The 14,627-nt window shown below is 41.1% G+C and overlaps 1 long non-coding RNA gene and 1 other non-coding gene across 4 annotated transcripts; both read right to left on the reverse strand.

Annotated features, from left to right (window-relative positions):
- Positions 1–6,230: 6,230 nt before the first annotated feature.
- On the reverse strand, positions 6,231–10,191 carry LOC130917007 (uncharacterized). 3 transcript variants are annotated; one of them, XR_009063399.1, is made up of 3 exons: positions 9,435–10,191; positions 8,269–8,363; positions 6,231–8,183 (listed from the first exon to the last, which is right to left on the reverse strand). It is a non-coding gene; the product is annotated as an uncharacterized LOC130917007 (long non-coding RNA). The 3 variants fall into 3 exon arrangements; XR_009063400.1 differs by lacking the exon at positions 9,435–10,191 and adding an exon at positions 8,995–9,218; XR_009063401.1 differs by lacking the exon at positions 9,435–10,191 and adding an exon at positions 8,936–9,218.
- A 3,237-nt stretch (positions 10,192–13,428) lies between these two features.
- Positions 13,429–13,535, reverse strand: LOC130918248 (U6 spliceosomal RNA). Its single transcript, XR_009063695.1, has one exon. It is a non-coding gene; the product is annotated as a U6 spliceosomal RNA (small nuclear RNA).
- Positions 13,536–14,627: the final 1,092 nt, after the last annotated feature.

Below are 14,627 nucleotides of genomic sequence, written 5' to 3' on the forward strand. Positions count from 1 at the left end.
ATAGTACATTCATTCATTCATTTTCCGAGCTGCTTATCCTCACTAGGGTCACAGGGGTGCTGGAGCCAATCCCCGCTAACTATGGGCAGTAGGCGGGGTACACCCTGAATCAGTTGCCAGTCGCAGGGCAAACAACGAACAACCATTCACGCACATACCTAGTGCCAATTTAGAGTGTTCGATCAGCCTACTATGCATGTTTTTGGGATGTGTGGGGAAACCGGAGTACCCGGAGAAAACCCACACAGGCACGGGGAGAACATGCAAACTCCTCACAGGAAGGCAGGAGCCCAGGATAGAACCCTTGAGGCAGACGTGCTAACCACTCTGCCACCGTGCCGCCTGATACAGTATAATAGTAAAAGTAATATTGATTAAGTTGTGCTGAGAAAGAAACTTGAGTAATATTATTTTGAAGTAATGCTACTCTTACTTACACATTACCCACCTCTGACCACAGTGCACCAATACATACTGTAAGTAAACAACAGATGCTTATATTGACACAAATGTACAGTTAGGAGTCAGAACTGTGATACGTACATGCCAACCACTTGAACGTTGCACTGCTTCACCCAAACTTAAGATCAAAATTGCTCATAAAGAAATAACACGTAGCATATGTTGTTGAATGTGTCTTGGCCACAAAGGTGAATGAGCGAAGAGTTATGTTTTATTGTAGCAGTCCAATTTTATCTAGGCTTCAATAATAATGGTAGAGGAAACATAGCTTGAGTTAAAGTTGAGTGTTTTGATTTTTTTTTAACGTTATTTAATGTATTTGTGCTTTGAATAAGCCTACAATGATAATCATTTTTCTGACATGAAAAACAATAAACGTTTGGAAAAGTACTGATTTGTAAATGATTACTTTTAATTTTGAAAAATCATTGCACTAATCAAAAGGTGAATCATATTGATTTTTGTTTTTACTTATGAAAATTACATTTCTATGCATCGTAGTATACAAATTGGTGCTTGTATTGTTATTGATATGATAATCATTGCACAAACAATGTTTTTTCTTCTTAATAATCTGTATAGCTGATTGACCTAAATGAGAAGGAACATTTCACAGTGAATGACTGTGAAGGGAAAGATGTCACTGCGTCTCACATGTTTTGATGCCCTTGTACAGTGTACATTACAAGAAATAAATATTTTCTAAACAAGCCTGGTTCGTAACACTTTGTGTGCCGAATATGGACTTAACTTTCACTTGGAGTGGCAACGCTTCCCCATCTGGAGGTAGGTCTAAACTTGACGTCAAGGGCATAAAGCGCTATATAAGTATAACACCATTTACCATTTACCATAGGTTTGCATCGTGATGGTAGGGACAAAACACTACCATATTTTCAGGATGCTCAAATTGTCCCCACCAACCTTTAAGCAACCTTATTTGCATTATATAATGTGTTCAGTTATATTGGTATGTCATTTAGATTGTCTTCCCATATGTTGTAATGATAGAATTGACCCTACCACTATTAACAGACTTACCCCTTTTTCACTTGCTGAATGTGCCAGTCCATGTTTTTTCCTGAAACGCACGTTTGATTGGCTGATGACTTGACCGCCCCCACACACACTCTCAAAGTACAGAATTACGTTACATGTCGGCATGCCGCCTTCTCCACCCTCTTCGAAGAGGACGGATATTAGAAGTTTTTTTTCGGCTAGCAGCCACTGTTAGTAATGTAAAAGGTCATTGTTGTGAAGCTGGGAAACACACCACTAATTTTTCTTCTGAAAGTCCAACCTGCATCAGAGTTAGCAATACCATTACATTAAACTGTGTGAACTTGCTTACCTGAGTAGGAAGCTGCTTAGGGAGAAGTGTCCTCCTGTATATGTTTTCTACTATGTTAACTTTAATTAAACTGTGAGAAATATAATGAACTCTACTCAGTTGTAAGAAATGTAGTGAACCAAGGTTTACCTCCTTCTCCCCAGTTTTCATTTTACTTGTGTGGTCTTAAAGCAGCTCAAATGAGCTTTATTTTTATTGAGTTTGGCTGTGCTTGTGGACAAAAGCAGTGGTGTTTTTCCTGAAGATAGGCTCCATTTTTATTCATTTTTGTTATTCCCTAAGACATTTTTTTGTGATCTTTTATTCAGACAATTTTGACTGGTATTAAGACAAATGTTTATTTTTCATTTTTGAATTCCCGGGTACTTGAGATAAGAGATGCAATTTAAATTTGCTAATAAGTCCAGACATTTATTCTTGAAGTTTCAAAATCTTTTAGGTCTTGAAAACAAAGGTTTGAATCGAACGGTGTATCACCGGAACCAATACTTTAAACAGAAAAAAAAAAAAAAACTTAAATTTCCTTGTTTTCAGTGTAAATCTACCAAAAATGTTAAATTATCTGCCAGTGCTTCAAGTAAATTTTACTCAGATTTTTTGAAGAAAAATAGCTAGCTGAAAATAAGCTTAACAGATTTAGAAGCAAAAAGTTTGTATATTTAATCTAAAAGAAAGAAAAAAAAAAAAACTGTCAGAAATGTTTTTAATTCAAGAATTGATATTTTTCAAAACATTATTTTAAAACCTTTTTTTCTTGAAAATGACCGACTTTTAGATGTATGGACTTAATAAGAACAAATAGTAATATTTACTTAAGTGGAATAATGTGACGTATTAATCTGTCAACTAGTCTTTAACACTCAAAACAAGATGGCGAGTTATTCGACTAGATTTAAGAAAAATTATCAAATTAAGACATTATAAATTTGCAGTGTGAAATCAATAAAGATTTATTTTCCATTGAGCCTATTAATTAATTAGGTTCATATTAGTGAGAAATATAGCCCTGACCCCCGTTCATCCAATCTGTTTGGTCATATTAATGTCCCGTCCCCAGCAAAAAGTGTACATGGAGGTTACGCTGTTATAGCGTCCCTACCAATATTGACATCAAACCTATGCCCTTGCCTGGCGTGCATGTGCCCCGATCAACCCCCGCCCCAGACCACAAACGGCGCCCCCGCGTCCACCCACCCCTCCCCCCGTCGGCCGAGCAGCCACCCCGCACCCCGAACAGGCGCTACGCCAACCTCCGGAGACCATGGGATATCCACCACACCGGCAGGGACCAACAAGCCCCACCCAAGGCCCCATGGGCCCCAAGAGGCCCCGCGACAGGACGGCAGTGGCAGCCGCCACGGTCCGGAGAGGCAGACAGGGCCAGAGACAGCCCAAGGAGACGGAGGTACGTCTCCCCAACCCACCTCCGGTCCAGTACAGGTGCGCAGTATGACACCAGGGAGCACCTCCCCGGTACCTGGTACGAGGAGATGCGGCTCCGGCCGGCCGACCCCGGAGGGATCTGTGGTCGCCGCATAACTTGACACTTTCTTTCAGTAACAAGGAATCAAGGAGTAATCTGATAAAGTTAGTTTCTAGTTTCTTAAAGTTAGTTACTATTTTTGTGACATATTTATGTCACACTGCTGTTGCCATAGTGTGCATTTCCTGTGGGTGTGGTATTACAGTATAAAAGGAATCTCTGTGATGTTTTGGTGACATATATGCTGAGAAGCACACTGAATAAAGAAGTGTTGTTTCATTCAAGTCTCGGCAAGAGAAGTACATAACAAAAGTGGCGACGAGGATGAGATCTTCGCAACATGGATGCTGTCTTAAAAAGGCTAAGGCAGTATGGTCTTCGAGTGCGCAAGGAAAAATGTGAATTTTTTTGACCATCGGTGGAGTATCTCGGGCATGTGATAGACCACAAAGGACTACACAAGGCTCCATCAAAGACAAAGGCAATTGTGGATGCACCCGCCCCAGAAAATGTGAGTCAGCTTAGATCTTTTTTTAGGTCTATTGAACTATTATTGACGGTTTATTCCCAATTTGGCATCGCTTCTTAAATCATTGCATGAGCTGTTGTGCAAAGATGTAAAATGGAAATGGACGAATGAGTGTAACAAAGCTTTTCGAAATGCGAAAAACGCCCTGATTTCATCAGAGGTTCTTACTCATTTCAACCCTTCATATCCAATACAGCTGGCATTCGATGCTTCACCCTATGGGGTGGGTGCTGTCATCTCCCATGTGTTCCCGAACGGAGATGAAAGAACAATTGCTTTCGCATCGAGAACACTTAACAAAGCAGAGTCAAACTATGCTGAATTGGAACGAGAAGCATTGAGCATTATTTTTGGTGTGAAGAAGTTCCACCGATATTTGTTTGGAAGGAAGTTTACTCTGTTAACTGATCACAGACCACTGACAACGATTTTGGGAGCTCATGCAGGAATCCTTTCGCTGGCTGCTGCACGTCTTCAGAGGTGGGCTTTGTTGTTATCAGCTCACTCATACGACATCAAGTATCGTAAATCTGATTTGCATTGCAATGCCAATGGACTTTCGAGGTTGCTGCTTCCTGTCACAAAACATGAACCTACCTCAGTGGACATATTCTATTTCCGAAATGTTCAACATGCACCAATTTCAGTTTCGCAAGTGAAACGTGCAACTCGGAACGACCCCGAACTGTCAGTCGTCATGGACATGGTAATTAAAGGACAAACAAAGTGTGACAACACTGTTCTCAAACCTTTTTTGGATAGGAGGTGGGAACTTACTGTTCAATCGGGTTGTTTGCTGTGGGGTAGGAGAGTGATTGTGCCACAGTCATTGCGTGCTAAAATGCTTGCGCAACTGCATGCAGGTCACAGTGGTATTGTTAAAATGAAAGAAATGGCAAGAAGTTATTTTTGGTGGTCAGGATTAGATAAACAGATCGAAGAGACGGTAAAAAGTTGTTCATCTTGCCAGAAGATTCGCAACAATCCACCTGCAGCCCCACTTCATCCTTGGGATTTTCATCAGGACCCTTGGCACCGCATTCATATTGACTTTGCGGGGCGTTTTGAAAATCGAATGTTTCTGGTTGCTATCGATGCCCATAGTAAGTGGCCAGAGGTAGCTATCATGAAATCAACCACATCGGAAAAGGCAATTGAGAAGTTAGGGGAGATGTTTAGTCGTTTCGGGGACATGCTATGTAAGGGGGGAGGTGATGTGACATATTTATGTCACACTGCTGTTGCCATAGTGTGCATTTCCTGTGGGTGTGGTATTACAGTATAAAAGGAATCTCTGTGATGTTTCGGTGACATATATGCTGAGAAGCACACTGAATAAAGAAGTGTTGTTCCATTCAAGTCTCAGCCTTACATGTACTTAGCTTAAGGAAGTACATAACAATTTTGTTATTGCCTCATAATGTATGTAAGTAATGTATGTATGTATGTAATAAAGACAAATCCATACTCATCTGACATTCTTTTACCGTCATCTGAAAAATCAATCAAGTCACCACTAAGGCTCTTTGCTGATTTTCTGACCCCCCACAACCCCATACTACATCTCCTCTCAATTGGACCCCCAGAGTCTGTACATTTTGTCATCACTGGACATCACTATCATTAGATCAGCAAAGAGCCTTAAGGGTGACTTGACTGATTTTAGACACAATACAGGAGGATTAAATTTTCTGATAGGTGCAGATGTGGCTGACAGAAATTGTCAGCATCAGAAAATGTGATCTTTGCTGATCTAATGACAGCCCCCACTTCCCCTAGTACATCTTTTTTCAATTGGACCCCCAGAGCTGAAAATTGGGTTAATCAGCTATCGCAAAGTGCAAGGGTCATTATTACAGCCCCACCTACAGTTGGGGAGGATCACAATTTCTGACTGCCACATTTGACCCTATCAGAAAATGTCATGATAAAATGTACAGACTCTGGGGGTCCAATTGAGACGAGATGTGGTAGGGAGGGAGCAGGGATAGTGTCGGGGGATCAGAAAAAGAGCTTTAAGAGTGATTTGATTGTTCTTAGACACAGTAGAGGAGTATCACCATTTCCGACAGCCACATCTGCACCTGGGAGAAAACATGACACTAAAAATATAGTATCCGACAGCCACATCTGCACCTATGAGAAAACATGACACTAAAAATATAGTATCTGGAGGTCGTTTTGAGGAAATATGCATTAAAATGATAGTAAGGGGATGTCAAATAAGTATGGAATTGCCTTCAATGGTCTTGGAATTAGCATAATGAAAATACAGCGAAACCACACACAAACTACCCCATTTACATTTATATCATTCATTGTCCTTATACATTGAAAATTGTGTATGCGTGAGTGTGTAAGGAAGAGTAAGAAATTCATAGAATGAAAGTCATTTATAAGTGCGGATAATTTCATAATCTCAAAAATACAATACAGCAATGTAATTTATTAGAGCACACATTTTCACAATGTCAAAAGTCATATAATGAATGTAATTCATTGAATGGGATATGTACCCAATAACCTCGTCAGGAAGAATAAGAAGAAAAATAGCAAATTATTGCAGTTTACTATTTCACAATATCAAAAATAATCTATTCAAGGAGAAATTTTTGAAACATCAAAAATTCATAATATATGTGATTTTTTTTAAGCAGACATTTTCTTAAAGGGGAAGTTCAGATTTTTTTTACATCAGGCTTATTCTTCGAGTTGGGGGGGGGGGGTTAAATAGTCAGTGGAGTTGATTTCAAAATATTCCGTATCGTTTGTTAGTCTTCAATTATTCTTCAGGGCTCCGGAGTGGCTATGCTAATGCAAGTCAATATGGCCAATTAGCATGCTCATGAAAACAACATATGCACGTAGGAGAATCACTGATGACGCATGCAATCAATAGTGTTGGCTGTTTTCAGGATAAAGTTATTAAAACTTACCATTGCATGTCAATAACTGCAGTAAGAACAGCAACATTAGTAATCCAGTTGCCTTGCAGAGAAGAGAACAAGCTGGCTGCGCGGAGGGATATCACATTGGTCTTTTCACCGCTTTTTTATTTTTTAAATTTTTTTTATTGTGGCAACTTAGCGACTTCCCGCCCCCAAAATGCAGGGAAGAATTGGAGCTGAACAGTTTTCAGAACTCAATAAATGGTCGCAAGTGAACACCAAGACTTTTTACCACTTCTCAACAAAGGTGTTCTTGAAACTTTTTTCTTCGTAGATAAGACCAACTGGAAAAAAACGGGCAGCTATGAATGAGGTAAGTGGATTCCTGCATGCTTTATTTTGTCGCTGGGCGAATATTCGTATACTCTAAGCTTAGTTCTACTTCAGGAAAGCAGCTATATCATCTCAACAGTAATGCATTGTGAGAGTAAAAGCATGTCAATATAAAAAGCAGTAGCAGTATGGCAATTATTTACAAGAATGTGCCTAAATCATCACGCAATATGTCAAAAATTAAAAACATTATAAAACTGACATAGGCAAATGTGTTGAACATAACTTCAAGTATTATTTCATGTATTTCAATTGCCGGTGATTGTCCCCTTAGAGCACTTGATTTAAAAACTTGAAGTTACGTAATTTGCGGACTATCAGCCGCTACTTTTTTCCCCCTCATTTTGAACCCAGCTGCATATAGTAGAGTGCTGCTTATGTGTTGGGAATATTGAACATGTGTCCAAGCTAGAGTTCTGTAACTTTTTTAAATTATATGTATATAATTTTTTGATCTATCACTTGATGATTTTGGCTCTTTCTTTTTTAATCACCCTCTATTATGGTTTTGTTGTTTTAGGCAACTCTGATTGGTGCCATATAGGGTTGTTCTTGAGTAGGCGTTGAAAGGCAAACAACTGGGAAGAGGCCAGCGACGTGTTCTTCCATCATGTGTGGTCTCCCACATCCGTGACAAGTGCACTTCTGTCAGTGGGAACTACAATGGTTTTAGGGAAACTGAAGATGCTCTGCAATTGTTCTAAGTACAACTCCTACATACCCAGAAACTTTTGATCTTTTAAACCTTCAGATTTCACAAATAAGACAATATGTGTTTTTTTTCTTATAGTACATTCAAAAAAATCTATTAAAAAGGAAAATGTCAGCCTAATTATTTTTTAAATCTACTGACATGTAAAATGACTTTCTTTATCAGGCCTTTTGATGCCTGGGGAATTGTAGTTGGAGGCTTGAAATAAAAGTCTGGGTCAGCAAATTTCACTGATGAATCCTGCAGTCTTTCCAGGACATGCGCCACCAAATTCTGTCAGAATGTCCGCGTTGTTGGCTTGTAACTCCTCCAGGCAACCCATCTTTTTGTTTGCTTAGGAAACTCCAAGCTGTATCTCGAAGTCCCTAATAGAGTAAATCTGATTGAGATATGTACACATAAGAAGGGTAGAGTGAAATTGTTAATGGGACAAATGTTGATAGAGCCTACCATCAGCATTCCTCGCTTGCTGGCGCCCTTGCCTTCATGGAGTTGAAAACAAAGTGGAGCCTCTTCTGGGTGTACCTACAGCATCTCCAGGTCACCTAGAGATCACCGTAAAAAATAGCTTGTTATATTTGTCATGATAATATGCCTGTGTTGTAGACACAACCGCACCACGGAATAAGGTAAACCCTAATATCTAAAAAAAACTTATCCAGGATTGTCATATTCAGCAAAAAAGTTTTAGAATTTATTATTTAAATCGTATTTAGGAGCGTTGTTCAACGCTTTCTCAAAGACCAACTCGGAGACTACATCTTGGTTTATTCCTTTATTTATTACAAGCTAGGTAGGTGTCACTTAAGGACATAGAAACGTAACAGTTATCACTAAGCGTACGGTCAAAATGTTTCTTCTCAATTTTCATGAAAGGGATAAAGTATTGCAATATCCCCCAGTTCACTCACAATCCTTATTATAAATAACCATTCAATAACTGATTGCGTGAGGTGTCTGGGGCGAATAGTGAAGGATAAAAAAAATATTGTATGATTGACATATTACTTATTTACATACAACCAACTACTAGTTCCAATGAGGAAGAGTCAGATTACGTGTCTGTGTGTGGGGTTGTGCAAAAAACGGTGGTTGCTCACGCACATAACCCACGAACCATTCGTAAACCGAATCCCAACCCGAAGTGGAAGGATTTACTGCATTCGGGATGGTGACCTGGAAGTTGACTGTACTGTTCCCCTTGAGTGTGTGAGTGAACACAACTCCATTCAAAATAAATACGGGAGGTAGCGTCGGAGGTCCAGGTGCTTTATTGTGCTGCACTGTCGCATCCAAAAATGAATCAGAGCGAAAAGACGATGCTTCGAAACTGCAAACAACGCAACCTGCGCTCACCAAACGACGGACTGACGAAAATACTACAAAAATGGCCGCCGCAGTACTTCCTTCCTGTCAAACGGCTGTTTAAATAATAGCACTAATGAAAAAATTCACTTCGTGAGATTTTGGACAGAACATTGACCATTGTTTCCTATTTAAAAACGCGAACCACAAATATGCATGGGGTTAGTTACAAGCCTCTCTCACGCGAGCTGCGATATTGAGGTGTGCATGCGATATTCTTTCATATATGAATTTTTTTTTTTTTTTTTTACCTGTTTATCAGAAGCTCTTGAAGACGTTTGGACAGTCGAAGGTACAGCATTTGGTTTCAGGAGAGGATACCGATGAAAATGCGCAATGCAAATACTCCAGAGCAGTACAGTACTTTTCCCCCGGTGTGTGTATGTCATATCCACCAAAGTAACCACATTTTGAATAGTTCCTCGTTCTTCACAGGCAAGCGGTGGAAACTTTCCTTTGTCCATTTCTTCTGTATGTTTCCACAGCTTCTAAAAGCACATTTCACCATGTTGACGTCTGTTGTGTATTACACTTTTGATTTGCAATGCCACCATGCCGCCAGTGGGCGTCAGTATGTGACTGTACTTGGGTTGCAAGGGAGAAGAAGTAGAGTTGAATAAAAAAAAAAAATGGAGAAGTGTGGATGTGAAGAGAAGACGCTCGTCTCGTGTACTTCTTCGGCCTTATTCTATTCTAGTGATACAGTCTAGAATAGAACAACGTCCTTCCGTGAACACTGTGCATAGCAGACCGTGGTGAAGACGAATGGCCGTAGCACTCCCCTCTATTTTGGTGTCATTACGCATATGGAAAAATAGTCCCACAGAATTAAATGAATTACGGCAGTTTGGTGAGACATTGTTTTGGCTTCAGGGGGTTTTTGAACATTGAGCTGCGTTTTGAATTTATTTGACTATGTTAGATCTGTGAATATTGGTATTTATATTTATACATATTGACTTGCATTAACATAATCACTGAGGAGCCCTGAAAATAATAAAAGACTAACAAACGATACGGAATTTCTTTCGGTCAACTCCACTGACGAATTATCATCTTCGTTGCTGTCGGCCTTGCTGGTGGCAAGAGCACCGTCCTTGGTCACAGATTCTGATGGATCGCAGATTTCGGTACAACACCTGATCTTGTTCCGGCAGGACCCAGCACAAATTAACCCCTGGCTTAATCAGTAAATAGATTACATTTTCAAGTAGTCTGTGGCCAGTGGCGCCACCCCTATAAATTTGTTGTCCACCCCACTGGCCACCCCGCTTGCCAGTATATCGTTAGATTGTTGTAGCATCAGTTATGCCTTCATCCCAAATGCACAGCCAGGACTATTGATTATGGACTATGCAGGGGTCCCCATCTGTCGGCATTCAATACCGTGCCGCACAGAAATAATATTTTATTAACGACCGCATTCTGGCCGAATTAAGTTTGGCCTGTGCCCCTGCTTAACACATCAACATCCCTGTCTACACTAGATATAATACTACAGTATGGATTAGAATGTCGTCATAGAAATCCATTGATTGGACTGCAAGCAGTACATCTTGTTCCGTATAGTACATCTTGTTCCGTATATATAATATATCTATGTGCGTTTGTCCTCCATAATAACGTATGACGAGGCCCCGGGCGCAGCACATTTGTTCCCCCACACTAGCTAAAATTACTGGATAACAGACGTCTTTGGAGATATTTTTTACGGCGAAAAAGGGCACCTGACTAGCCAGAAGATGAGCCTACAACCTCAAAGACCCACGAACTGTGAAGGAGTGGATTCCTGACCCGTTTGTGAATAAACCGAGTGATTCGAGCATGTCTGTGCAACAGGAGGATCAGCTTGTAGAGATCGCAAATGACGGCAACCTGAAATGTACATTTGAGACAATTAAAGTCATTGCGGAATATCCTGACAGCGCTACAAGAACACTGAAAACCTTGCACGCATCTTTGTAAAGCGGGCTTCTTCATTCATGCTTAACGACACGGCGAAGGCGTTAACAGTGAGAGAGCGGTGTGCAGCTAACATGACAGGATGGGTCTGAGGAGAACTTTTGTCCATCCACTATCAAACGTAAATTAATATTCCTTTCTTTAAAGAAAGTTTGTAGTGTTTAATTTGGAATCGCTGCAGTGGCGGCCATTTTTAATGTTACGCACATGCGCGGAACCGCATAGTTGCAGTTTTTGATGGGTTGCAAAATTTGTCAGAACCAGTGACGGGATCTGTCGTTCACTTGAGTAAACGAATCCATTCCGGTTCGTTCAGTAAAAAGATTGGTTCAAACGAATCGTTCAACGAATCGTTCGCCCCCCTCATCTCCCTCCCCGCCCAAATAAATCGTTCGGTTAGTGAACGGGAAGTGACGTTGCCGAACGAATCACCAAAGATCGCTTTGCAGTATAACTGAACGGGAAGTGACATTGCTTGGTCCCTCCCTCTATCGCACATTGACCACTCGTCGTAGTTTCAGAAATGAGTGACAGGCGATATCATTCTGCTTTCACAGACAGCCTCGTCTCCCTCCCGCTGCTGCAAAAGTGAGGGAGAACTTCCGCGTCGTCTGTCCTAGTTCTATGGGCTCAAAGTCATGGCTCGTGCTTGCATTTCGATTTAGGACACGGTTAAACATTTTCCTTTTGAGGGGGAAGTGGGGGTTTGGGGTCGGGGGCGCACGGACTTTCTTTAGCATGATCTTGCTCACATATTCAATGCTGCTGCTACCAGCCAACGCGGCATGCTTGCTGTCACGAAAATAAAAATAAATCGAAAGTTTAATTTCTAAATATGGAACGACCAACACATCATATTTACCTCTCGCTCTGTTCTATTTTTGTTTTTTATTATTAAGATGATCGTATTGAATTTTTGCACTGGTATTAATAAATAAAATAATCCGGTCAGCTCCCCTGTCGTCCCCGCATCTCAGATCGTCAAATGCTGACGAGAAATAGTTGTTTGCTCTTTATGATGTCGCCTTTCTACTCTCATTAGTCTGTTAAAAAAAAAATGTTGACATATTGCGACATCTCCCGTGTCCGCGCGCTTTGTTTTTGGGCGCTTGAGTAGCACGTGATGGACGGATTGACATAATTTGTCAAACCAACCGACACCCTCTGACACGAAAAAAAAAATAAAACACTCGGAAAAAATTGACATGTATATACAGTTTCATTGCAAATCAGTATTATGGTGATCATACTAAATATTCTTTTTTTTCTGTGCACATATGAGGTAAATATCGCTGCCATGAAGCCTCCATATAGTGACAGTTCTCCGCCCGCTTCACTGCCGTCACGTGACCGCAGCTCAGCTTTTGCTTGCCTCGTAGCTACGCGTGTTTTAAATTACTGTAAATTTGATAGTATATCGTCATAGGTACAGTCCCGAGTCTGTTGAGAAAAGTAGAACACTAAACCATGCTCGCTAGATTTGTGTGGTGTTTTTGTCTGTTTGAGCAGCATTTGATAGGCTCCACGTTAACAAATATGTGACAAAGTCCTTTCCTTTCATTTTATGACTCGTTCACCGCATAGTCATTACTGGAAAGTCAAGTTAGCAGCAAGCTAGGTCAGGAACCGGAGGACCGAATCACTGAACGGGAAGTGACAAAACTCAGTCTTTCCCCCCCTGCCTGCACGCTTGGCTGCTTATTGGCCACACGTGGAAATGAGTGACAGACGCCTTGATTCTGTTTCCGCTCCCTCCCCTGCCCGCGATGAGGCTGGCGTCTGATTGGTCGTGTGCGATGTCAGAAGACGCTGCCGCTTGCTCAACGCCCTCCCACGCAGCGAACAAGTGCCACCAACTTCATAGAACGAATCAGTGCAGATGGTGATTAGTTCGGTCTCGTTCACCCAAACAATTCGTTCAAAAAGAACGAATCGTTCGCGACCGATACAACACTAGTCAGAACACCGGTCCGTGAAAAAAGACCCAAATCACACCGGTCCGTGGTGCAAAAAAGGTTGGGGACCCCTGCATTAAATCATTAGTAACATCAAATATTACACAATACACCAAAGTATATCAGTAGCCGTGTCCTTAAGTATTTCTGATAGTTTTCCCCTGATCTTTTTACTGCAATAATATAATAAAAACCTGAAATAATGGCTTTTAGTTTTGATGTGTCACCCCCAGATTTTAAGTGGCCCCATCTGGCCACCCTATGAAAAATTTCTGGAGGCGGCACTGTCTGTGGCAACACCGTCAATGTTCTGCGGGTCAGCGTCTAACAAAATAAGGAACGCTTCACGAATTTGCGTGTCATCCTTGCGCCAGGGGCCATGCTAATCTTCTCTGTATCGTTCCAATTGTAGCATATGCGAAGCCAAAGCTACGCAATGTACCTCAGGAGCTGAATCGAATATGAAAAAAGCAAAAACTAATACATTTTACGATTACGGTGTCGATGACAAGTGCTGAGATACTCAAATACCAGTGGTTACCACACAGTGGTATATATGGGCCTTTAAAAACCCCTCTTCAACATTTCCCCCCGTCATCGTAGTGCTTGTATTGGCATAAATTATCAAGAAAATCACACAAGGCTACCATATGCACCCCTCTGATTGGCTGCCATGGCGATTATGCAAAAAGCTGATAGGAAAAGATGTTTTCATTTTGAAAATTAAAGGAGGGCAAGGTGCCGCAAATCGTAGCGACTCTGAATGGTTAAAGGAAGCAATCAAAGCGTCGCCGTTGCGGAAATATTGAACTCACAGAACAGTTTATTACTTCGTATGTCAGTTGCATTTCTATCCACGTGAGGGTGCTGTCGCCTTTGTTAACAACTGCTTAGCCAACAATGGGCCAGTGTCAGTGTTTGCACTGGTAGTTGATAGGTTTATTTCCATCAATAGACCCTACTCACCTACGTCGCAAAATGACGTGTCGCTGTATCCGGCCGCCATATTGTCCGTCATTTTTTAGCCCTATTCTCAATGGTTTCAATTAGGCGCGCAATTTATAGAGCAATTCATGGAAGCCCCGGTGTTATCTGACGCTGTAAACTCATTGGATGCGTTGCATAAAAGGCGTTATGTGGAAAAGCTTCAGTTTATCCATTCGCCAGATATTTGATGCCTAAATCGATGTTTTTCGATCCGCTGTCTCCGCCGTCTCTGCCTGACATCTGCCCTGATATTTACAACTATCTTGTCCACACAAAATCAGCCTATTCTCACGAAAGTTTGAAAAACTCTAAGAGCTTGGAGGCTTATAAATACTTCGTTGCTGGTTGGGTGAAACAGGTCCTCGTCCACGAAAATTCGGCAGGAATCTATCTTGTGCTCGGGAAGGTGAGTTACGAAATTTTCAATTCAAAATCTTTTGTTCTTGCTAACATCCACTGTCAAGTCTAATGTATTTCATGTCATTTGTCAATGGAGCTAGGGCTTTTAATGTTTATATGGTTTAGCGATAGCCCTCTCAC

This window comes from Corythoichthys intestinalis, chromosome 6 (genome assembly GCF_030265065.1).
Source record: "Corythoichthys intestinalis isolate RoL2023-P3 chromosome 6, ASM3026506v1, whole genome shotgun sequence".
Classification (NCBI taxonomy): domain Eukaryota; kingdom Metazoa; phylum Chordata; class Actinopteri; order Syngnathiformes; family Syngnathidae; genus Corythoichthys; species Corythoichthys intestinalis.